The 24462-nt window shown below is 35.5% G+C and overlaps 1 long non-coding RNA gene across 1 annotated transcript in view; it reads left to right on the forward strand.

Moving 5' to 3' along the window:
* The window catches only part of LOC105468508 (uncharacterized), a 72975-nt gene that overhangs the window by 15062 nt on the left and 33451 nt on the right, over positions 1-24462 (forward strand). Inside the window, exons 2-3 of the long non-coding RNA XR_979502.3 lie at positions 13886-14028; positions 17228-17300. This is a non-coding gene — a long non-coding RNA (uncharacterized lncRNA). The remainder of the gene's footprint in view (positions 1-13885; positions 14029-17227; positions 17301-24462) is intronic.

The raw sequence follows: 24462 nt of genomic DNA on the forward strand, positions 1-24462 counted from the left end.
TAGCCTTCTCAGTGGATAATAAACTTAACAGTGAAATCTCTGGAACATTGGGTATAAATAGGTTAATCTTAAATAGATGATAACAATGAGTTTTGCAAAGGGGTTCTGCCAATTTTCACTCCTCCCCAGTGTATGAGAGTCATTCATCATCCCTTTAAAGGGGTCCATGTTCTTTGACTGAAAGTCAATATTGGTAAGATGTCCCATTGTTTTTCCTAAGTTTCGATTTTCTAAAATTTCTTTTACATTTTACCTGTTCTAGTGGGGGTAAGCTGGGATCATGTTCTAAATATAATTTGCATTTACTGAGGCTAGTGAGTTTGTTTTAACCATTATCAACACAGTGGTTAAATTGGATATCCAATTTTGTGACAACACATCAAGATTTTGTCCATTTTTCTATTGGCCTTTTACTTTTTGATTTGTTTTATACATGCTGATTAATCTTTAGTCAGACATAATTCATCTCTCTGTGGCCTGCCTTATCATCATAATTTCACTTTGACAACCAGAAGTTCATATTTATACTTTAGTTCATTTTATTAGTTTTTAAATTATATTTAGTAATTTTTTTTGTTACCCTCAACATTTTTCTCTATTATAAAGCTATGAAAATCATTTTTTATGATTAGTTATAATTCCCTTATCTTTCTAATTTTACCTGTCACATTTAGATATGTAATCCATTTGAAATTGATTTTTTTGTGCAACATATGAGCCAAGTTTCATATTTCTCTATAGGAATATCTAATTAGCACGGATTTTTTTTTTCAAAAGACCATCCTTTTCTCTCTGCATTGCAATATTATCTTTGTCATTAAATTAGGCTCACATCTATATGTGTGTGTTTATTTCTGGATTTGCTATTGTGTTTCATTGACATATTTATCCTTAAATCAATATTTTACTGTGCTAAACTCCATTGCTTTTAGTTGATCTTAGTGTGTGAAAGGGGAATTTTCTAGAAATGTTTTTCAGGATCTTGACTATTCTTGCCAGTTTGCATTTACATACAATATTTTAGAATCATTTTACAATTTTTACAAACGAACTTGCTGGCATTTCTTCTACTTTCTTTGGATATATTATGTGATTATTTTCCTAGCTTTGAGGGAAGAATAACATATATTCAACCTTTCATGTTTTCTAACACATGCTTATAAAGCTATACATTTTACTATAATTACTACTTTAGATTACTTTACAACTTTTGATATTTCATATTTGGTTATCATTTCATTCAAAATTGTTTTCTATTTTTATACTGTATTGTGTAAAAATGCTTTCTTTAAAGAAATGTATTGTGGGTTGCTAATTTCTTAACATAAAATAATTTTCTAGTTCTGTTACTGATTTATAGGTTAATATCATTTAGTTTATAAATTATTTTAGTCATTTAAAATTTGTCAAGTCTTGTTTTATGGACTATCTTTATAAATAAATTATGTAGAACTTTTTGCATAACAGTTTGATATGTCAATCTGGTCAATTTAGTAAATTACGATGTTCACAAGTGATTACTTGGAGTAAGCTTTTTACCTGAGGGTGATATGTTAAAATTTCAAAATATGATTTTGAATTTGTTTATTTATCCATTTAGTTTTCTCAGTGTTTAGTTAATATATTTTTGAATTGTGATGCTAGGTATACATGATTTAATTGTATGATTGGTTGTTTAATATGAATCTCCAGTACCAGAATACAGTGTCCCATAAGGATAGACACCATTATATCTTTTACTCTGTATTATCTCTAGAAACAGCAAAGAGCCTCACCCACTGGCGACATAAATAAATGAATTATTCTTTTGAATTTAATTGGGAGTTTCCAGGAAAGTAGTAGAAATGTATTCTCTATATAAAGACTAAAAGGTGGTGGAAGAGATTGACTTTGCGTAGAGAATATCAAGGTGTGAAAGGGAGTAGATCTGAATGTAAGCACTGATAAGCTTCAAGCTTCTCTTCTTGTGTCAAACTTGGAGATTTGGAGATGACCTGTTTGGCTATAATTTGTGAGCTCATGGTCTGCCTTGCAGAGACTGCCCTTTAGTTCATCTGCCCCAGGGGATTCCTAAAGTGGATTTCTTCAACTTCTGTGAAAGCACACGATTTCCCAAGCTTCCTCATGTACCTCTTTCAAGTACTCCAGTTCCGGAAGCTTCTTTGTAGGTACACTATGGCTGTCTTTTATCAACTCTAGTGATAAGATAACATTACATTTTACCCTTTGTTTCTAAGTTTCTTGACATGTGTCATCTCTCTGCTGGGGCTTTCACCCCTGCTATCTTTCTTAGATGCTTGCTAATCTCTTCTGATAATTAACATCCTGACAGAAGCCACAGCTATCTACTGAGTCTTAACTGCCCCAGCTTTTCCTACCTTCATATATTTTGTTACTGAATGTTTTCAGAAATTATATGTTCCAGAGTTTCAGAATGTTCAAATTTTATGAAAAATGAACAACATAATCAAATGCTCCTTGCTCACATCTCTTTCCTCTACAGATTTCCATACATCTTTATCCCAGGTAATTCTCTTGTTCATGGCCTCTTTTTATAAGGATAATTTAAATAATTTAAAGAACAATATATACAAATAAGTATTTTATACATTATTAAAGACCCATTATAAAATAGGCACTACTCTATGCACTTTGTGTATATTACCTATAATTCTTACAAGAGTCTTGCAAGGTAGGAATTATCCCATTTTCCAGATAAGGAACAGTGCGACACTATCAATTCCTTTTGAGAGAGTTCACATCCCATAGATTCTGTGGGACAAAGTGTCTTCTCTGAGATATCCTAGAGGTGAAGGATGGTGTATCCTCCTTCTCTTTACCTCTTGGAAATATAAGATTAACTGAATGTTTCATCATTGTCACATAGAGACGGGTCTAAGAATCCCACAGTACAACTTTCAGGTATCCTGGGACATACAAGAAGGAAATTGTCAGGATTTTCTCTTTTAAACTAATTAGTAGGGAAATCCCCAAATATTCTTAGCTCCAAAGAAGGCATGGGTCATGACAGAGCACAGTTGGGCTTGGTCTCAGGGTTGTTGCCTTCAGGAAGTAAAAGCAGCACTAGGTTTAAATTGCATTGTGCCTTTGAAATTGCAATGCAGCTACAACCATGTCCCAGCTGTGTATGTTTCTCTCAAAAATATTATCTACACTGACACCTGATAAAAATTTCTATATAGAAATATTGTGTGATCTCGATGTAAAACTCTTCCATGATTCTTACCTACTTTGGTTAAGCACAGACTGTACTGTAACTTATGAGATGCTTCAGAATATGTATCCCACTGGGTTTCCACACATTAGTAGCCCCTGTTTCCTCTCTGCCTTTTGGATTACAGCCATATGAGTGAGTTTTGTTTGTTCCTACGTACCTTGTTATGTTTGTGAATGCTGCTCTCTCTGCTCCCACCCCTTGTTATCTTTACCCTCAGAAGTAACTATTACTGATGGAATTGTGTCTGATCCTTCCTATATGTTAGGGAAAGAGAATCGCTGAGAATCTCTGCATATGGATTTCTACACAATTGTGGTACAATGGACACTGTAAAGAAATTACGTATTTACATGACTTTCTTTGCTAGCTAAAAACTTCCTGCATCATACATGTTTTTATCTCAGTGCCTGGTACACAGTTGATTGTAAATTGTTAGTAATAGAATATGTGAGTGTTGGAATGTTTTCCAGAAAGATGGCTTACAAAATGTACTTCTTTCTTTCCTTTTTAAGATATTCATCTTCAAGATTAATGGAGGCCTCAGTATTTGAGGTTTTGCTTCCTTAAATAAAGGACAATACAAAATTGTCTTTATCAATATAGTGCTTCCAGCTCAGTCTTGCTATTATCTTGATTAACTTTAAAGTATTTTTAAATGTCCCAAACACCAACACAAATACAAAAGAATGAAAGAACATGACCCTGTATAACTACATTCAGAAATGGCAAACCTAAGGCATTTTAAGAGATGAGTGGATTTGTTGGCATTTCGAACTTAATATGAGGACACTTAGGAAAATGAAAATTCTTATGACCACTACAATTATTATTTAAAGTTCTATTGTCAGCAATTCATAAAATTCAGCTCCAAAAAAGAACCTCAAAGGACACATTCTCAGCAAAGATTTGCAAATTGCAGACTCTCCTTCAAAGGCTCCTTTTTACTTAAGAGGGAAACACTTGACCACAGTGGTTCCTAGTTTCCAGTAATGAGCTCACAGCCTCAGCTGTTGCATCTTTATGTTAATGCCAAGTCTGCTTGACAGTGGCTGACATACTGTGTCTCTGAAATTGCAGGCAAGTTACAAAGAAAGCTATTTCTTAAGACAATAGACTTTGTAAAGCCTTGTAAAGTCGCAGATGGGTATGTGGCATCCACAATCCTGCCCCTGTCTCACAAACAATACTTGGCATTTTCATCAGCAGCCTGCATGAGTTGAGGATTGCATCGTGTTGGGGAGTCCTGGAAGGTCTCCATCGGCACCCATAAAGACAGCCAGTGTTGTTACCTGGTTGTTCCTATAAGAGGGAAGGGAAACCACAAGTTTTGAATTCAACCTTTGAACAAATAATTGAATGAATATAAAGTGTCCCACTGAGACCAACTCCCATCCCTAGTATGCCCATAAGGACTTCTCATTTCCTAGTAACAGAATTTATATTATGTTTTTGAAGTTGAGCCTTAATTAAAACAATAGTTAAAGCTTAATGAAATATAGTTCGGATTCTTTTTAAAAAGGCAATAAGTAAATATTTTATGCATGAAAATTTTGAAGATCCCACCATCCAGGAATTCAGTCATATAGCCAATGTTTACCAAAAGCCTATACATATCTGGTTAAGTGCTAAGGATGGAGAATAGAAATGTGGATTTCTTTTTCACTACCCTTAAGTTACTCAATGTTAGGCAAAGAAAAACATCAAGAGGAACCAACATTTTTAACAAACAATTACAATTTGAAAAGCACTAAGAGGCCAGGCGTGGTGGCTCATGCCTGTAATCCCAGCACTTTGGGAGGCCAAGGTGGGTGGATCACCTGAGGTCAGGAGTTCACGACTAGCCTGATCAACATGGAGAAACCCCATTTCTACTAAAAATACAAAATTAGCTGGGCATGGTGGCACATGCTTATAATCTTAGCTACTTGGGAGGCTGAGGCAGGAGAATCACTTGAACCCAGGAGGCGGAGGTTGCGATGAGTTGAGATCATGCCATTGCACTCCAGCCTGGGCAACAAGAGTGAAATTCTGTCTCAAATAAATAAATAAATACAAAGCACTAAGATCCATATCTGGATATTTTATAAATATCCAGATAAATGATAAAGGACTTGATATTTAATTCTTCCCAGAAAAATATCTAAAATTGTCAGGTTAATACATTTTAAAGAGGACTATGCCAACTGGAGAGGAAAATTAGAACATACTTGTAAAGCCCCATTAATTCATTATATGACAGCTCATCTGACACATTTTTGTTTTATATAAAATAGAATAATTGTACTATGTACTTTCAATTTTTAAAAATATGCAAGTAGATAAGAAAATGCTTCCTTAAACAGTAATAATGTGGCTAAAAAATTATTATTAGCCTATAGGCAATCTTTTTCAATCTTATTTTCCCTCTTTTATGTGGAAGAGAGTATCAACTGACAAATATAACAGCTATCACACTTTATTTAATTTTATTGTGTTTTCAAGAAGGTAAAAACGAAACTCTCATTTTACATCAGAGTACTAAGGATGGGAAATAGAAATGTGGATTTCTTTTTCACTACCTTTAAGTTGCTTAAGTTACTCAGTGTTACCTAAAACAATGTTACATGTCTCTTTCAGGTTAAATGACAGTATCTCAATTCATTAACTCACGCAAGTAAAAAATAAATTTGTTGATGAAAGCCATTTAATTTATTGGCACATGCCATATCATAATCAGACAAAACTGACTCAATACAACCTCAAAGGAGGTTAACTAAACTATTTATCTTCCTATAATTCAATTCTACTGTATAAAGTGCTTAAAGATATGCCTGACACATAGTAGCCATTGCATAAGTGTTAAAAATGAATAAACAAATAATTACATCCCATTGTGGGTTAGTCTCATTTGATTTTATTGCAAACATTTTAAAGGGCTACATAAAATAAATATTAGTAGTCCTAAGTGTACATTCTTCTATTTTAGATAACACAGTGGAAGGAGATCAGTTTGGCCACTGTCATTAATTCTATGGAATCAGCCTCATTTTCCCCTCATGTGTCATATGCCTATACTTGAACAAATCCTTGTGTCCAGCAATATTAGATACTATGACTGGAACTCACATCATGTGGAACAAGAAGGGGTGTCTCACTGCTACAAGGGCACAAACAATATATATCTACCATATTTCACTTTTTGAATACCTAGAATCCCCATCATTTTTTATTTCAAGTATTCAATCCCAAAAAAAAGATCACAAAGGTGAACTTCTGCTTCCAACCAAGATGGAGTAATGTGAAGGAATGGGGGAACAATTTTAACCCAATTAGAATGTTTTTAAAAAGCCAGAATCTAAACACACACACACACACACACACACACACACACACACACACACACAGTTAACATCTTAGTAGTATAAGAATAAAGGCTTTCCTCCTAAGATCAGGAACAAAACAGAGATGGACTCTTTAACTACTTCTATTCAACATTATACCTAAAGTTCTTGTCAGTGCAATAATGCAAGAAAAAAGAAATAACACATTTCCAGATTGCTAAAAAGGGCAAAAAATTGTCTTGATCTGCAGATCACATGGTTATGATACCATTTACGGAAAAATCTAGGAAATTCAAGCTCATGTGGAATGCCAAAATCGTATCAGTGGTTTTCTGGAGACATGGAAATAAGAGAGGATTTGAAGCAAGAGATTACAAAAAGGCAAAAGGAAATTTACAGGGATGACAAGTGTGTTTATTACCATGATTGTGCTGCTGATTTCATAGCACAATATGTAAGTCAAAACTTACCAAATTGTTCACCTTAAATGTGCTTAATATATGCCAATTGTATCTCAGTAAAATGGTTTTATAAAAAGCAAAACAAAATCTTTGCGTAATATGTTAGAGTTTAGAGAAACAGAAATACACACACACACACACACACACACAGAGAGAGAGAGAGAGAGAGAGATGGAGAAATGGAGAGAGAGGGCTTTTAATGCACTAGCTCATGCTACTGTGGAGCTGGCAAGTCTGAATCTGTAGGGCAAATCAGCAGCTGAAAACTCAGGTAGGATTTTACTGTTGCAGTTTTGAGGCAGAATTCCTTCTTTGGGAAACCTCAGTGTTTGTTCTTAAAGCCTCCAATGGGTTGCTTGCAGCCCACCTATATTGTGGATCTGCTATGATCTGAATGTTTGTTTCCCTCAAATTCATTTGTTGAAATCCTAATCCCTAAAGTGATGGTCTTAGGGGTTGGAGCCTTTGAGAAATGATTAGGTTGTCAGGTCAGAGCTTTATGAATGAGATCAGTGGCCTTATAAATGCAGCCCCAGAGAAACCCTCACCCTTCTATCATGTGAGAACACCGGCTAACTGTGAGCCGGAAGGTGGTTCCTTACCAGAGACTGAATTTGTCAGCACCTTGGCCTTGGACTTTCCAGCCTCCAGAACTGTGAGAAATAAATTGCTGATGTTAACATGCTACCCACTTTATGGTATTTTGTTGTAGCAGCCTGAACAGATCAAGACAGAAGTAAATGTATGTAAAGTCAACTGACTCTAAATGTTAATCACATCGAAACAATATCTACACAGCAATATCTAGACCAGTATTTAACCAAATACTAGTCAAATACTAGTTCCTGCCTAGAAACTACCTTGCAGTTGAAAGAATTCACATATAATCAACCACCATATAATACAGTCATACACACACACACACACACACATCTCCTCCAAAAGGAGATAACCTAGAATCACATTTAATAACTGCTTTTAGTTCTAAGTAAAGAATTTTGAGATGATTTTCATGCCTCTCATCTAGGTCAGATGTGACTCCCTGATTATCCTAAAACATATGATGAAGTAAATGTAGTCACTGAAAAATCTTCCGAAATAGAGGTAAAGGCAGAACACCATTAAAACTCCAATTTAAGAAACAAGGACAGGCAAAGCAAATACAGTAAATATCTGTATATAGAAGATATCACATGCTATTTGGCTAGGGTAGGGAAAAATAATTCCTCTTCTGATAATAGTGTGAGTTATTTAGTTTGGCAATCTGGTAGCACACAGTTCTCTCTGGGATAATTTTATTCATCATTGACACAACTCAGAGCATTTTAAGTGAACATAATAAGGGACAGAGAGCAATCCATTTCAACAGGCTAAATTATGTAGGTCTAGGAAATATCTTGCAGTTCAAAAAATTTCACAGACTTTTATAAAAATTGTTGGGAGTTTCTCTGAATAAATATAACACCTATTAGGCAGCTAGTCAATTTGATTATCAGAAACACCACAGATTAGAAACTAATTATAGAAATGTAACTGCATAATTGTTGAATACAGATCATACTTTTGTTTCTTTTTCTAGGCAATAGTCTTCTGTCCCTTCTATCCTTTCCCACAGGCCTCAGAGTAATGGCATCATTAGGATCTCTACCAAGGGGCAATGTAAAATAACAGGCATGAGTGATGAAGCATAGCTCAACAGTTGCCTCTTACAAGGCTGTGTCCTGTAAAATGGAAACAATTATTACCTTTGCCTTATGAAGTCAGGAGAAGGGGATGATGGAAGGGTGGGGTTAAAAGAATCAACATTACTCATTTTCTAAATACCCCTGAATCCAAAAACTCATCCCCATTGCATTTGTTGCCTAACTGTCTATTTGCACTTCACCTTTGAGCAAAATGTTTTATTTTGTTGTGTTTAGTTCCTGGAGACCAAAGGCTTATCTGATCCTCTGTACTCTAGGATTGCTGCCTTCAGGTAGAAAAGCTCTTATCTTAAAAAAGAAAAGAACTACATGTCATCTCTTTTCAAATTCAGGTGTGATGCCTGAGATTGAAATGGATTATTTTCTATCAGAATTTTTCTAAAGTCTGTAAGAAATAATTAACACATTCCAACATCATGTGATTTTTTAAATTTAAGTTTTCTACCCTTCTAGGTTTGGTATGTACCTGGTCTAAAATCAACTAACTGTTGATTTTAATTTAGCCATCTCTTTTTTTAGTGTTAAACAATTTTGTCAAATTTCTAACCAGAGATAGAGCTTCCTGTCACCTCTCCTCCCAAATATCTACAGTTCATTTTATTTCAATCAGTTCCTTGTTTCACAGTATATTACTTTTAACACTGCAATCCTGGTTTAAATTTCTGTATTTTTGGGTAAATTATTTTATTTGAAAGCCAACAGAAATTCAACTAAAACTAGCTGACATGAAGAGCATTCAGTAACTCTTTTATACCGTAAATTTAAGAATAGATAAACTTTCAGGCTGGTTGGATCCAGAGATGTAATTGCTGCTGTACACTTTCTCTTCCTCTGTGATATGGTTTCGCCGTGTCCTCACCCAAATCTCATTTTGAACTGTAGCTTCCATAATCCCCATGTGTCATGGGAGGGACCTCGTAGGAGGTAATTGAATCATAGGGGTGGATTTTTCCCATGCATGATAGTGAATAAGGGTCATGAGATCTGATGGTTTTATAAAGGGCAGTTCACCTGCATATGCTCTCTTGCCTGCCACCATGTAAGACATGGCTTTGATTCTCCTTCACCTTCCACCATGATTGTGAGGACTCCCAGCCATATGGAACTGTGAGTCCATGAAACCTCTTTTTCTTTATATCCCAGTCTCGGATATTTCTTCATAGCAGTATGAAAATGGACGAATACACTCTGCTTCCTTCTAAATATTGTCATCGTTCTAGCCCACAGTAGCCGACTCCCATGCATATAGCCTATAGCACACATTTGAAGAAAAAGTCATATGAATCACGATATGTTTTAGAGGGCACTTTGTGAGTCAAGTCAAGGAGTCAACATACAGGCAGTAAATTCTTTTGCAGAAGTGGTAGGGGAATGTAGATTAGGAGAGTGTGAAAGGTGGGTGGCATAAAGAAAGAATAGGGCGAGAGAAAATAATTCACCTGTTTAACAGCTGAAACTGAAGCTGATTCTGTTATAGTGGATAAAATATATTAGCTACTTCTATCTCTCTTAGTGGTGCTGTATAAGGGGAACCTAAAGACCTCCTTTGGCTCAAAATTACATGTTGTAGAAGTAAGCTCTGGATTCCCAGGAATAACAATCCAACTGATGGCACATGCAGCCAACCCCACCCCATGGCTGAGGGATGAGAGCCATGCACTTTAAGGTTGCTAGATGGAGGTGGAGAGTACTTGTAGATTGTCTCGCTTCAGTGGTTTTGAACTGTGTTAACAATCCTGTCTAGAACAGTATATTTTGTGGTCAATATCTTTCCTTTTTATGATTGTTTTACCTTTATCCATTAAGAAAGATGTGGCAGAGTGCTGCTCTCTTCGTGACACTTACAATGTATAGGCAGTAATATGGAAAAGCAGAGTCTGGGTTGGGTCCCAATGGCTGCCATATGCTGCTGTCTGACATTTCCCGAGAAGTCCCTTGGGGGTGGAGTAATGAGTGAGTGTTTCGGATGTTAGTGAATGGGGAACAACAGAAAACTTATGAGCAAGCTTGTAAAAAAACCTCAGCCGCTGGGATGAGATTCAATAAAATAAGGCTAAAATTTCTTTTCTGGGAAAAGAAGAAAATAATCTTTCATTGGACTTAAAAGTAAAGATTTTATTTAGCCAAGCAAAGAACATTGCCTATTTTTTCACTATTTTGATTAGAATGATAATACCTGGTGTGTTTAGCTTCTGAGCTGTAGTGAACATCACACAGAGCTCCCCAGCCTGAGCATTGCCTAAATATTATTTGATAACACGGAGAGATTTAGGTGTTCAAAGATAGGTCATACCTGATTTACAAATGTAATAAATTACGAGAGAGCACCATTTACAAAGCAAAACCAAAAAGTGACAGAGAGAAATGTTAAAAGGAACATAATCCCACAGTCCCATAGCATTCGTGACTGACTCAGGACACAACATTTTAAGTAGGGCAGAGGGGATGTGGAAAGAACTCAAAGAAACAGGACAAAGATGATTTAAAACATTGAAAACAGCCTAAAAGGATCTATCTTAGATATCTGCTGGTAGTATGACTGAACCTATCTGGGTATATGAGTGTTCTTACCTGTGAAAGCAAAGGTTGAAATGAATGGTGGGCTTTTCTGGCATGAAAATAATATCAAAATTGATGACTTAATCCCTTCCCCAAATGCCTCACCTCTTAATTCCACCACAATAGGGCTTAAGTTTTTACACAAATATTTTACACATATATTTTAGTTTTCAGATCATAGAAAAACTAGTAGACTTTCAATAGAAAAATTATTGCTTTAGATGATATATTCATAGAAATGCACGTAAAACTAAAGGTTTTCGGAATGCAGTGGAAAGAGAACCAGCTCGACACACCTGGTGGTAATTGAGAAAACTGAACATGAACAGTTTTCTTGCCCAACTTACTGGTTTTATCTATTGGAATCTGTTGGAATATCTTGAGACCTACTATGGTAGTGAAAATTCTATTTTAGCCAGAAAAAAGACATCTTATTAACCCAGGGTGTCCACAGACCATTTAATTGAGTGCCTTTCTAATCTTATTCCCCTTTGTTGGTATAATACAAGGCCACCTTCTCCAAAATTCTATTGTATTAGGAGGATTAACCTTCCAGCTGGAGATTGCCTCCCTTTTCCTTTTTACCAAGAGGCAGGGAAAAAATAAGCAATAAAAGTAAGTAGATAGGCTGAGCGCGGTGGCTCACGCCTATAATCCCAGCACTTTAGGAGGTCAAGGTGGGTGGATCTCCTGAGGTCAGGAGTTCAAGACCAGCCTGACCAATACGATGAAACCCCATCTCTACTAAAAATACAAAAATTACCCAGGCATGGTGGCATGCACCTGTAATCCCAGCTACTTGGGAGGCTGAGACAGGAGAATCACTTGAACCCAGGAGGTGGAGGTTGCAGTGAGCTGAGATCGTGCCATTGCACTCCAGAGTGGGCAACAAGAGCAAAACTCTGTCTCAAAAAGAAGAAAAGTAAGTAGATAATGCACACCTTTATCTAAAAGCCTGTCTCTTCAAAGGATATTATCATTTTCAATAATTATACCTGAATGCTAGAAAAGTTTGAGATAGTTCTATAGCCGGGTCACTAACTGATAGTTCATGAACTTTGTCAATGCATCCCATAACTTCATAATTAACAAATTCAAACTAGAAATAATTTCTTTCCCATATTTGTTCCTGTTTTTAATATTCCTTTCTTTGTGATGTGGGACTACGTTATAAGCTAAGTGCTATCTTTGACCATCTTCTAAATAAATCTCTTATCGGCCTGCACAAGGCACCATGAAGGATCTTGTGTCAGTTTATCCCTGAGGACATATTGCAATAATGTTTTTACTGGATGGTCTATGTGAAATCTTACCCCATCTCACTCCAATAATCTACCACAATCTGGAATATATTCTATTCCCACAATCAAATTTATTTATTACTTTCCTTTTGAATCCACTTTTCCAACTTCATCTGGCAAAAATCGGATCAAAAATTGCCTATTCTGTAAAACTTCCTGAACACCATCCCACCTCCTTTAATTCCCATTTCTACTGGTACAACGCAAACTAACCAATGCAATACTTTTCCTCTCTATACCCAAACAACCAGCTCATGTAAATTTATCAAGTTTACCCAAGTCTATATCTTAATCTACTTATAAGGTCGGCAGCAATTCATGCGAGTTGGATTGGCCAGCCTGAAGTGAAGGGTGTGGAACTTTGAGGACATCAACATTTTCAAATCTTTCTTCTTCCCCTAGCTTTCCCCAAATCTGTCTCTGAGATCTCTCTGCATCAAAGCTTCTCTGTTCTTGGCAGGCCTAGACATAGCACTTTGCGTTGAATCTCTGGTCTGTCTTTCTGCCAGCAGAGGGGCCCCTCGCTCTGCATGGGTTTCAAGATCCAGCCTCAGGGAGCTGGGCAGAAACTAGTGAATGTTTCCTAATTAGCTGTTACAATAGCAAAAGAAAAGCTGGCCAACTGACCTTTTGCAGAAATCTTTAAACACAGTTAAAACCATCTAGATTAAAATTAATCATTATAAATTGCCTAAATAATTAAAATGAACAACTTTTTATTTGTAAAAATATGGAAATATGGCAAAATTTTTAATCAGCAAAATTTGGAGAGAATCCTAAAATAAAAAGGCTAAACTGTTGACTTTCTTCTTTGCATGGGAAAACCAGAGCCCACCAGGGCAGACAATATACATGCTGATGGTACAGCTGGGGAAGAACAACTGATTACAAATCTACTTACTTTTCTAGTGTAACGCGTTGTCCATGTTGCTTCTTACAGCTGCAAAATAGAAGATAATTTTTAGATAACCAGAAATGAATAATTTCTAAATTGGCAGCACAGTGGATGAAGTCTTAAAATAAAGCAAAGTTGAGTCAAATGAGAGAACAGACACAGAACTCATGGGTCATCTGTCAGATTTACTTACTTTATAGATTAGAAATGAATTAATACATATTAATTTGAATTTCAACAGAGTGACTTTTCCAAGGCCAAATACTAAATTTCTACAGTTAGTTTTTCTCCCTTTATCTCTCTCTTTCTCATCCTCTGCCTCTACTTCGTCTAGGATGTCAAGATTCTCTTAGACCTTACCTGAGTGGTAAATATTTACTTATCTTCCATAATTTGCCTAACATCTAGGTTAATGCTGCCAATAGCAAGCTGGTTTTGGGTGCCAGATGTGTTCTATTCCAATGAAGTTTAGGATGTTGCCATATAAAGCTGCCCTTTTTCCATTGCCTCATATTTCCTCATTATCTTCCTCACTTCAAAATCAGGGAAAGGTAAGCAACAATAATGATATTTATATTCATTTTATTATTATGTAACAACTATGTGGTAAGGCTTGAAATGTCCTATCAAGGCAGTAAGTCATATGGAGTTCCCAAAAGAATCAGCAGGCAAAGAACATCCTAAGGCCACAAAAAGCCTCTTCAGACCACAAAGCTACGTACACCATGGGAATTTCCACCACACTTTAGGCAGAGCTGTATGATATAGTCTCTAGTTTCAAGTATTGGGTTTTTTAAGAGCCTTAGGATAATCACTAAAGGTAAGGATGATATCTGAATCATGGTTGAAAAATGTTGAAACTCAAAACTTATTTTCAACGTAAGAAAAATTAGCCCAGGGAACACATTACAACCAAGAGGGCGTGAGTCCCGGTAGTAAGTAATGGTCATGTTCAAGTCTTGCTATGTCGATTTGACTTGATACAATACTATTAAAATCATGCGATTTCAAAGAAAACTCTGTTACTGGAATGTTGTTGAAATAATGATGGAGAGTTAAACATTCATGGCAAGTGCTATGTGCTGATTCCACAAGGGCTTCTTCCTTCATGTAGATATTTAAAGGACCTGAAGCTTGTCCCCTTTTTAGTATCAGTTTCTCCAGTTCTTCCTGCCACTACAGACTCTGATAAAATGCATGGGAACTTGATTTGTTCTGTGTCTCTAGTGATATCAGCATGTTAAAGGAAGTTGCCTACTATGAGCAATACAAGCCAGGTACAAAAGCCCAAATTAGCTGTTAAGTCTTATTTGTTGCAGTATTTTGAGCTTGTTTTAGTCTATGACTTTTTAGTCTATGACATTGATTTCACATATTATAAAATTTAAAGGTAGAGAATATAAATGACTACTTCAGGGAGAAAAGGAAGTGTTAATTTTTGCTTGTCTATTGTATGTTAAATACTAAACTGACCATTTTGAACATGTGTTTAACATTAACTTATTTTAGGAAGTAGTATTAGTTTCTTTATTTTAAGGGTACAAAAGGAAGAATTGGGAAGTTTAAATAACTTGTCCAAGGTCATATGGCTTACAAATGGCAAGTCCATGTCTGGAAGTCAGATCTATTTTATTTGGTAGTTATTTTCTTACTACTGTACAAAAAGCTTGACAAATTGAACATTGCTTTTTAATGGGTCTACCAAGTGCTTCAGGAAATCTGCTACCTTTTTATTCAAAGGCCATTGCTCCTAAGAGTAAATGAAGCTACAAAGCCTTCCATAATTCTCTATTCTAAATATTTCTGTTAGTGAAATCAATGTTCTAAGACCGTGATTGAGGCAGCACATGCAAAGTAAGGTCATAATAATAAAATTCCACTTTTACCTGAGATGTTGAGCTTCTGCATCATATCATATTGAGGGACTACTACTGTCGTCTGAACCAAAAAAGATAAAACAATTTGAAAGAAGAAATAATGAAAAAAAGGAATAAAGAAATTGAAAAAATGTTTCAAACCCCTCAGGGTTCTAGACAGACTTGGCTAGTGGGTGGAAGTATAACTAAGAATAAAAATTTGATTTCCTGATTCTCTTTCCTGTGATCATTCTTTTGTAGCATGTTACTTCCCTCAATTACCAAATTCCAGAAGTTAGAAATTGATTCTCATTTTAGAATTTTTTAAATTTAATATACCTGATGCTTTTTTCTCCAAAATAAGTTTATTCAGAACAAATTACCAGTTACAGCAATTACTATGCCATAGCTGCAAAAACTAAAAGAAAATCTAAAAATAAAATTTAAAAAATCCCCACAACATTACAGCAACAATGTCAACGAAGGAAAACTAGGTTTTCTAACAACAGGGAAAATCAAGTTTAATTTCTAAGAACTTTAAAGTTCTTTAGATTTTAGATTTTAAATTGCAGAAATAAAAGAGAACTTGTTGATTCAGACACACTGTCCAGACATAAAGACAGTAGTGAAAGACAGAGAGGCTATAAAGTCCCTAGAACTAGTATTGTTCCCTCAAGAGTCTAGCAACCCAGGGGATTCATAGATGGATGGGCTTCAGGCAATTTGTGAACAAAGTATTTGTATCAAATGGATATGTGTGTGTATGCTTATACCTATATACAAGGATACATGTATATTTCAGAACAAGAGGGCTCATGGTTTTATTGAGACTTCCAATGGAATTCATGGTAATTGTTTTTACAGATTTTTAATTCAGAAACACAAATGTGCTCTAAGGCCTCTTCTCAGCCTGAATTCTGTAACTTGCAGATGATCTTTTTTTTTTTATTTTTCCAGAATAAAAATATGAATGTTGATATTATTGAGAGTAAAGTATATTTTAGTGAAAACCACAAAGGGTTAGAGATGCCTGCTAAACCTTTAGAAAAGCATGAAAGAGATGGATTAGATGAAGGAAAAAAATATATATCCTGAATTAAACAAGTCTAAAATATTTGCAGACAGTAGCCTGGTTTGAGCCAATCCTATATTTGCCTGAAAGCAGCCCATGTGGCTGATAATTATGAATCATCTTTGGCTAATCATACATTGTTTCAAGTGTAAGCCTTTTCCTCATAGTAGTCGTTCAATAAACATAGTCTTATTAAACTCAAGAATATAATCTTTAACCCCTAATATTAGCGGCATAACACGTCTTTGCTATTTCCTTTTTTAAATAAATAAGTGATAAAAAGGAATCCAACTTCAAAAATAGGAAAGGCTTTCTCTCTCCTACCCTGACAGAAGGCTTACCCTCCTAAAGGATTGCAGCGAAAGTAGATTCCTCAGTAGCCATTCTTTCCTTGAACTCTGGATTCTCAGGCTAAAATATTATTCCTTTGAGAACTCTATTGATTCTTCTGTATGATTGCTATTAATACCTCTATTTCCCAAAACATATGTATAGAAAGCTATTTTATGTTTGGAAATAAATATAATTTGATTTTAATTTTAGATTTGTTTTTCCTCAGTGCATGACCAACCTTGGAAAACTTTGTATTTCCAAGTCAGGATGAGAATTATGGAATACTTGGATCTTATTTTCTTCATTGGCTCTGTGGAGTTAATGCTCAAAATATCTCTAATTTTCCTTTGTTTATTTCATTCTGTTAATGGAAGATTGTACATTATTCTGGTAAAAGTTAAAAATAGTAAACCCATATTTATTTGAATTTAGAGAAGTAAATTCAATATTTTCATTAATATTTATTAATGTTTTTATTAACATATTCAGTGGAATGGATCAATAGCTGTAACACTGACAGGCACTGTGACAAAATGGCTGGAAGGCACAAAGTGAATTTTAGGTAAGTGTGCCATTTCAGAAGTGTTGTTTATATCAAATCACCAGGTCCATCACCCATCTTACCTTATAAAAGCTACAATCCTCCCCTAATGTACCTACCCAAATCAGCCAGCCACTCTTGAGAAAGACAATGCATATAAAATTGTAAGGACTCTCTTAATGATTCCTGTCCCCCAACATTCTTGGGAACGCAACTTTTTCCTGGGTGGTAAGCTAGATAAAAACTAAAGTTCTGGGAAAAGGGCAGAATTTATATGAAGATTGGCAAGTAGCGGAGTCCACCATCACATAAGGGCCAAAGCTGGAGAGTCAATACTGAAGAGCAAATGAAAAGTGAGGGAGAAAAGCTAGTAGGTACAGAGATGACCAATTGATTGAAAGTCCCATGGGGTCACAACCTATTTCTCGCAATGGTTTTGAACACTTGTATTATCCTCTTTATTATAGATTGCTCTCAGTGCTTTACTCAAAGAAGATGTTCAAAGTATAGCAGCTGTATGTTGTTTCCTTAAGGTAACAGCTTATTCAATGATTAAAGCACCTCCACCAGTGATTTCAAAGTATAGTCATCCCTCTGATGAGATTTTGGTGACTCATGTAAAACTCCAGGGCGAAATTATGCTTCCAATATAATATCAGTCTTCGTTTGCTTTTTGCATGGAGACATTCAGTGTTTTGAGTTTATGCTCTGCGTGGCTGACATTGAGATCCATGTACACTCTGCTTTGCCGAACTTTCTAGAGCAGGTGCTATTAATTATGTTGCAAAAACATGTCACATTATATGCGGTCATTTTGTAATGAAAAATAAATGATAGCGACTTAACTAAAACCATAAATTATTCAATACATTTTATTTCTGAGAGTCACCAGAGGCATTTAATTTTTTTTTTTTTTTTTTTTTTTTTTTTTTTTACCAGCAATGGTTTGCTTTCAACTGAAAGTAGAATCAAGGCAAGTGCCCATTTTTAGCAAAAAGCAAAATTGTCATCATTTCCATAACAAGTCATATTGGACACAGATATTGGCAAGCAGATCCCAAAAAGTTACTTGGTGACATGTGAACATGTCACCAAACGTGTACTGTAGTTATGAAATTAAACATTAGTTTTTTCTGCAGCACCTAAAAGAAATGAGGGTTTCACATGAGCATTAGAAATTGTTCAACTAAAAAAATAAAATTGGGAATATTTTAATTACGCTAATACTTGCTTAAATAATTTTTTCACAGCATGTATGTTTGACTGTGACAATTCCTGTCTGGAAAACAGTCATGTAGACAAAGTGATAAATGTGTCAGGAAATAATGGGTTAAGATTTAGCATTACAAAAGTCATAATCTTGCCCTAGTGTATTTCACAGTACAGTGAGAAAGAAAAATAAATCAATACATATAAATCTATAATGTGATATGTTTCATAATACATAAATTCAGTGAGATCTTAGATGAAAAGGGAAAAAGAAAAGTCAGTGATACGTGACCAACTTGAGATTCTATATTAGGGAAAGTGAATAGGGTTAGAGATAAAGTGAAAGATTATGGCTTCATTGGGTAGAGATTATGAAAACATATTAAGAAATTGTGGCTCTAATCTCTAAAGAGTCTTTTATTTGACTGTAGGGTAGTGTAAGGGTAGGGGGTGAATGCAAACTTACTACGTAGGTGCACTACGAATTGTCCATAAACTGTGTTGCACAATGTTATAACCCATTTGGGCGGTTATTAAAAAAAAGCCGTAGACTGGGTAGTTTCTCAGCAACTGAAATGTATTGCTCACTGTTGTAGAGGCTGGGAAGTCCAAGATCAAGGCTCCAGAAGATTCAGTGTCTTGTGAGGGCTCACTCCCATAGATGGTGCCTTCTTGCCGTATATGGGGAAAGGGGTAAAGCAAGCTCCCTTGGCCCTCTTTCGTAAGGGAACTTATCCCTTATCAAAGGGCTCCAAGGGGGATCCACCCTTTAACATAATCACCCATCAGAAGATCCCATTTCCTAATACCAGAACATGTTGGTGATTAGGTTTCAACATATGAATTTTGGGGGAACACAAGCATATAGACCATAACACACACATACCTGTTTTACTATTTCTCAATTATGTATAGATGCCTCTGGAATTAGTGCAGATTAATTAAAGAATCCATCGTTGCTTTCATTTTTATTTTATCAATACTCATTTTCTCAATGAATAGAAACAATGACTGGTCAGTATAATGTGAGGGAGGTCTGGAAATTACTGATGTATATGATAGTTGACATTTGTTAAGTACTTAAAGTAAGTGCTATTATTTGTGCTAAACATTTGTCACCTATTAACCTACAATCAAAAAGGTTGCAAATAGCAGTTCTAGATATTGGTAAACTACCTAATATGAAGAAACATAATTAAGTAATGAGGTTTGTGCTATAGAAAGATAATTTATGTAGAAGTTGGCAGTAGGAAAAGTATGTAAGGACAATATCGAAATCCAAGCATGAGGATTTGAAAGCTTAATTTGTGAGACTAACAGCAGAGTTAGATATGGGAGGAGTGGAATGACAATAAGAATGAGAGATTTTGTGATTCAATCATTATGGTAGAGATGGCAAAGGAAGCCATGGATAGATGTAAATAGTACTTGAACTTACATGATACAATGATGACAGTGACATGAGAAGGGAGGCAAATGTAGATGAGAATGAGTTGGTGTAATACTAACATTTGTGTAGGCTAAACTCTTTTCCCCATCTGTATTGTGTATATTCTTCTGGCATCTTCAGCTGATTAAAACCATTGAATCTCAGAATGAGATTGGAACTGAAAGAGCTTCAAATCTGTTTTTAATGTTACCTTACTAACTGTATGAAGCGAGCAATATAAGGTCACCCCCTCTTCAAAATGATAGGCTATAGGAGTTTGAACACTGATTCTTGTTCAGTCTTCTCTTCTTCAGCCTAAAATTTCTTCTATTCTTAACCCATCTGTCATTTGAACACATTCACCACCTGAAACACTATTTTATAAAGAAGTGTCTGATATCTTGAGATGCGTTTGGTCTGAGGATAGGAATATTTAAGGAATATTTCGTACACCATCCTATAAAGTTGAATTGCTTTTACATTTTTAATTGTTTTTAGACTTGAAATAAAATAAAAAGCTTAAACATCAAAGTACATATAAAATAGAAATTAAGGCCGGGCACAGTGGCTCACACCTGTAATCCCAGCACTTTGGGAGACCAAGGCAGGTGGATCACGAGGTCAGGAGTTTGAGACCAGCCTGGCCAACACAGTGAAACCCCATCTCTACTAAAAATATAAAAAAATTGCTGGGCGTGGTGGTGGGCACCTGAAATTCCAGCTACTTGGGAGGCTGAGTCAGGAGAATCAGTTGAACCCAGGAGGTGGAGGTTGCATTGCACCATTGCACTGCAGCCTAGGCAACAGTGCAAGACTCCATCTCAAAAAAAAAATTGAAATTAAAATGACCTGTAATTACCACTAAGAGATACTTTGTTGTATTTCTCTTATCATCTTTAATGATAACGGAAATGTGTGTCTGTATATAATTTATTTCACAGATGCTTTTGCTTACTTATGATTCAGACAGAATGAATTTGTTTGTTTTTGTTGGGGGACAGGGGTTCCTTAACTCAGTTTTAGATTAGGCCTTTTACACGTGTTCCTTCATTTGTTGTTTGCTCTTCCCTAGGCCTTCATATGACAGTATCCTTCTTATTATTTAGTTATTAGCTCAAAGTTACAACATCAATGAACCACAGTAGAAATATGGCACAAAAAGGCTGAAGTTCTTAGTAAGTAGACTATATACCTTCTGGCACAGCAAAACATGCCAGGAAGTGAGGGAATAATCCTATAAAATGAAGGACTAGAGAAAGGGAGTCCCATGTTCCGCATATAAATTCTGCCCCAGTCTCTGGTTGATCTCTACAACATATTTTCAAGGAACAGACTCTAACCACTTCAACTAAAGGCAAAAGAAATGCATACTACAGCACAGAGCAAAGTGAGGATAGGTAAAGGATGTATTTGATTGGAAGATTTCATGATTTTTTGTGAAGTGGCACAATATTGACTAGAATTACACAGGGGAAGATTAACCTCTAAAAATAAGGAATACATTCTATTAATATATTAATATATCTATCAATATTAATTATTAATAATCCAAAAGGTAAAATTAATCTAGACTTCTAAAAAATCTTTCAAATAATTCAAAAGAAGTCAAGAAAGGGGATCAGAATAACAGTAACATCAAATCAAAGCAAAACAGTAGATAAGCAAAGAGAAAACATAGTAAGTTGAAAGGCTTAAATATACCCATACAAATAATTATATTAAATATTATTGGAATGAACATTCTGATTAAAAGTCAGATATTTTCAGAATGGATAATAAAGGCATATCGATAGGCCATTAACAAGAGACATATTTTAAATATAGACATGGCTGTGTTAAAAATAAATGGATGGATAATGATATACCATGCAAGTACTTGTGCTAAGAAAACTGGAGTGGCATTTACAGGCAAAAAGTATTACCAGAGATGAAGAGAGAGATTTCATAACGATTAAAGGGCCAATTCACTTGGCAGACTTGAGAGTTATAAGTATGTGTGTATGAAATTATAGAGCTCAAAAAATTCAAGCAAAATGTGGCAGTTATCCAAAAAAAATTTTAGTTAAAATTACAGTACATTTTAACACTTATATCTTAGCAAAAAATCAACAAAAAATAGTAAAGAAACACATAATCAACAACCTTCTCAACCACCTAATTAATGATGTCCTGTACCCTACAATTTCAAATTAGAAATTATTTTCAATTGTATATGATAAGCTCACTAAAATGGACCATATACTGGACACAAAACCAGTTCAGATGTAAAAGATGGTCAATCATATAGAATATGTCTGGTGACAATAACAGAAATAAGTTAAAAATTAGTAACTATTAGATAGTTGAGAAAACTTTTTTTTTCAAATTAAGTGAAATAATTTCAAAGATTTCCTGGCTCAGAAAACAAACTACAGTATGATATTAAAAACAGGATAACAATCCAAATACAAATGTCAAAATTTGTGGAATGCAGCTAAAACAGTGCTTAGAGACAGTAGTTATAAATTCTTATATAAGAAAGTAAGGCAGTTTTAAGTCAGAGGCCTTAAGTTAGAAGAAGTGTTGAAGCCAGCAAAGAAAAGCAAAACAAATTCAAAGTAGAGGAAAGCAATGATAAAAGAGCAGAAAACAACAAAATAGAAAGCAGATACCAAATACACAAAATTGGCCAGGTGTGGTGGCTCATGCCTGTAATCCCAGCATTTTGGGAGGCCAAGATGGGTGAATCATGAGGTCGGAAGTTCAAGACCAGCCTGGCCAACATGATGAAACCCCATCTCTACTAAAAATACAAAAAATTAGCTGGGCATGGAGGCAGGCAACTGTAATCCCAGCTACTCAGGTGGCTGAGGAAAGAACTCGCTTGAACCCAGGAGGCGGAGGTTGCAGTGAGCCGAGATTGTGCCACTGCACTCCAGCCTGGGAGAGAGTATGAGACTCCATCTCAAAATTAATAATAATAAAATATACAAAAAAATAAAAGTCAAAAACTGACTCTTTGAAAGGAATTATAAAATTTTAAAACCTGAGGCCGGACACAGTGGCTCACACCTGAAATCCCAGCACTTTGGGAGGCCAAGGCGGGCGGATCACCTGAGGTCAGGAGATCAAGATCAGCCTGTCCTACATGGCGAAACCCTGTCTCTACTAAAAATAAAAAAAATTAGCCAAGCGTGCTGGCAGGCGCCTGTAATCCCAGCTACTCAGGAGGCTGAAGCAGAAGAATCACTTGAACCTGGGAAGTGGAGGTTGCAGTGAGCAGGGATCACACCATTGCACTCCAGCCTGGGAGACAAGAGCAAAACTCTGTCTCAAAAAAAAAAAAAAAAAATTAATTAAAAACCTTATCTAGACTACCAAGAAAAGAGAGAGAAAAAATAAAGCACCTATATTAACAATGAAAGAGGATTTATCACTACAGGTATTACAAATATTAGAAAGTTAATAAGTCATTATGAAGAACTTTATACCAACAATGTTAATAATTTAGAGGAAATTAGTAAATTATTTAATATACACAATTTACCAAAATTGATATTTAATAAAAATATGAAGAGCTCTATCTCGATTTAAGCAGTTGTATTCCATATAAAATACTTTTCCCAAAAGAAAATACTAGGTTCAAATGGTTTCATTGGTGAATTTAAGAAATGCACAATGCTGATCTTCCACAATTTTCTTCAAAAAATACAGGAAAAACACTGTGAGGCCAAATACCAAATAATAATATAAGAACATGTAAAGGTATTGCAAAAGAAAAGGACAGCCCAATGTTCTTGATAAAAATACATGTAAAAATCCTTAACAAAATATCAGTGACTCAAATTCAACAACATACAAAAGGAACAATATACCATGACCAACTAAGGGTTTCTCACAACATATAAAGTTATCTTTACAATTTTGTGGGACATAAACATTCAGTCTACAACATCTTATGATAAATTTAATAGATCTGGATAAAGCATTTACAAAATCAACCACATTTATTGATTAAAAACTGGAAATTGTGGCCGGGCGCGGTGGCTCATGCCTGTAATCCCAGCACTTTGGGAGGTCGAGGCGGGCGGATCATGAGGTCAGGAGATCGAGACCATCCTGGCTAACACGGTGAAACCCCGTCTCTACTAAAAATACAAAACATTAGCCGGGTGAGGTGGCAGGTACCTGTAGTCCCAGCTTCTCGGGAGGCTGAGGCAGGAGAATGGCGTGAACCCGGGAGGCGGAGCTTGCAGTGAGCTGAGATCCTGGCCACTGCACTCCAGCCTGCGCGACAGAGCGAGAATCCATCTCAAAAAAAACAAACAAAAAAAATCTAAAGCAAATGTTACACTGAATGAAAAAATATTAAGTGCTTTCTCCCTAAAATTGTGGAAAAGATAAAAATGCTCTATCACACTATTAGGCAACATTTATTGGAAATCTTAATCAGTGCAATAGGTAACAATTTTTAAAAGTATTTAAGGTAAGACAAGAGCATAGAGTTTGAAACGAAATAAACAAAAATGTATGTTTGCACTTGACATAACTATGTATATAAAAAAA

The sequence above is a fragment of the Macaca nemestrina genome, chromosome 8, assembly GCF_043159975.1.
Source record: "Macaca nemestrina isolate mMacNem1 chromosome 8, mMacNem.hap1, whole genome shotgun sequence".
Classification (NCBI taxonomy): Eukaryota; Metazoa; Chordata; class Mammalia; order Primates; family Cercopithecidae; genus Macaca; species Macaca nemestrina.